This window comes from Oncorhynchus nerka, linkage group LG20 (genome assembly GCF_034236695.1).
Source record: "Oncorhynchus nerka isolate Pitt River linkage group LG20, Oner_Uvic_2.0, whole genome shotgun sequence".
Classification (NCBI taxonomy): Eukaryota; Metazoa; Chordata; class Actinopteri; order Salmoniformes; family Salmonidae; genus Oncorhynchus; species Oncorhynchus nerka.
The window spans coordinates 5,845,386-5,847,885 of record NC_088415.1 but is presented as its reverse complement, the minus strand read 5'-3'; positions in this window follow the sequence as shown (position 1 = coordinate 5,847,885).

Here is a 2,500-nt window from a genome sequence, read left to right as displayed (position 1 = left end):
GAGAGAGAGGTCACTATGGTGGGTAAGAGAGAGAGAGAGGTCACTATGGTGGGTAAGAGAGAGAGAGAGGGCACTATGGTGGGTAAGAGAGAGGGCACTATGGTGGGTAAGAGAGAGAGAGAGGTCACTATGTTGGGTAAGAGAGAGAGAGAGAGTCACTATGGTGGGTAAGAGAGAGAGAGAGATCACTATGGTGGGTAAGAGAGAGAGAGAGTCACTATGGTGGGTAAGAGAGGGAGAGAGAGAGGTCACTATGGTGGGTAAGAGAGAGAGAGGTCACTATGGTGGGTAAGAGAGAGAGAGAGAGAGAGAGAGAGAGAGAGAGAGAGGTCACTATGGTGGGTAAGAGAGAGAGAGAGGTCACTATGGTGGTTAAGAGAGAGAGAGGTCACTATGGTGGGTAGAGAGAGAGAGAGAGTTCACAATGGTGGGTAAGAGAGAGAGAGAGGTCACTATGGTGGGTAAGAGAGAGAGAGGTCACTATGGTCGGTAAGAGAGAGAGAGAGAGGTCACTATGGTGGGTAAGAGAGAGAGAGAGTTCACAATGGTGGGTAAGAGAGAGAGAGAGGTCACTATGGTGGGTAAGAGAGAGAGAGAGTTCACAATGGTGGGTAAGAGAGAGAGAGGTCACTATGGTGGTTAAGAGAGAGAGAGGTCACTATGGTGGGTAATAGAGAGAGAGAGAGTCACTATGGTGGGTAAGAGAGAGAGAGAGATCACTATGGTGGGTAAGAGAGAGAGAGTCACTATGGTGGGTAAGAGAGGGAGAGAGAGAGGTCACTATGGTGGGTAAGAGAGAGAGAGAGGTCACTATGGTGGGTAAGAGAGAGAGAGAGAGGTCACTGTGGTGGGTAAGAGAGAGAGAGGTCACTATGGTGGTTAAGAGAGAGAGAGGTCACTATGGTGGGTAATAGAGAGAGAGAGAGGTCACTATGGTGGGTAAGAGAGAGAGAGAGAGAGAGATCACTATGGTGGGTAAGAGAGAGAGAGAGAGGTCACTATGGTGGGTAAGAGAGAGAGGTCACTATGGTGGGTAAGAGAGAGGTCACTATGGTGGGTAAGAGAGAGAGAGATCACTATGGTGGGTAAGAGAGAGAGAGAGTCACTATGGTGGGTAAGAGAGGGAGAGAGAGAGGTCACTATGGTGGGTAAGAGAGAGAGAGGTCACTATGGTGGGTAAGAGAGAGAGAGAGAGAGAGAGAGAGAGAGAGAGGTCACTATGGTGGGTAAGAGAGAGAGAGAGGTCACTGTGGTGGGTAAGAGAGAGAGAGAGTTCACTGTGGTGGGTAAGAGAGAGAGAGAGAGGTCACTATGGTGGGTAAGAGAGAGAGAGAGGTCACTATGGTGGGTAAGAGAGAGAGAGAGGTCACTATGGTGGGTAAGAGAGAGGTCACTATGGTGGGTAAGAGAGAGAGAGGTCACTATGGTGGGTAAAGAGAGGCCACTATGGAGAGGTCAGAGATGAGAGAGAGAGAGAGAGAGAGAGGTCACTATGGTGGGTAAGAGAGAGAGAGAGAGGTCACTATGGTGGGTAAGAGAGAGAGAGAAGTCACTATGGTGGGTAAGAGGGAGAGAGAGAGAGGTCACTATGGTGGGTAAGAGAGAGAGAGAGGTCACTATGGTGGGTAAGAGAGAGAGAGAGGGCACCATGGTGGGTAAGAGAGAGGTCACTATGGTGGGTAAGAGAGAGAGAGAGGTCACTGTGGTGGGTAAGAGAGAGAGAGAGAGTCACTATGGTGGGTAAGAGAGAGAGAGGTCACTATGGTGGGTAAGAGAGAGAGAGAGAGTCACTATGGTGGGTAAGAGAGAGAGAGGTCACTGTGGTGGGTAAGAGAGAGAGAGAGAGGTCACTATGGTGGGTAAGAGAGAGAGAGAGGTCACTATGGTGGGTAAGAGAGAGAGAGAGTCACTATGGTGGGTAAGAGAGAGAGAGGTCACTGTGGTGGGTAAGAGAGAGAGAGAGAGAGGTCACTATGGTGGGTAAGAGAGAGAGAGAGAGAGATAGAGAGAGAGAGAGGTCACTATGGTGGGTAAGAGAGAGAGAGAGGTCACTATGGTGGGTAAAGATGGAGGTCACTATGGTGGGTAAGAGAGAGAAAAGTCACTATGATGATAAGAGAGAGAGAGAGAGAGAGAGAGAGAGAGAGAGAGAGAGAGAGAGAGAGGTCACTATGGTGGGTAAGAGAAAGAGAGAGAGGTCACTATGGTGGGTAAGAGAGAGAGAGAGAGAGAGTGAGAGAGGTCACTATGGTGGGTAAGAGAGGGAGAGAGAGAGGTCACTATGGTGGGTAAGAGAGAGAGAGAGGTCACTATGGTGGGTAAGAGAGAGAGAGAGAGGTCACTGTGGTGGGTGAGGTCACTATGGTGGTTAAGAAGAGAGAGGTCACTATGGTGGGTAATAGAGAGAGAGAGGTCACAATAGTGGGTAATAGAGAGAGAGAGAGAGGTCACTATGGTGGGTAAGAGAGAGAGAGAGAGAGAGAGAGGTCACTATGGTGGG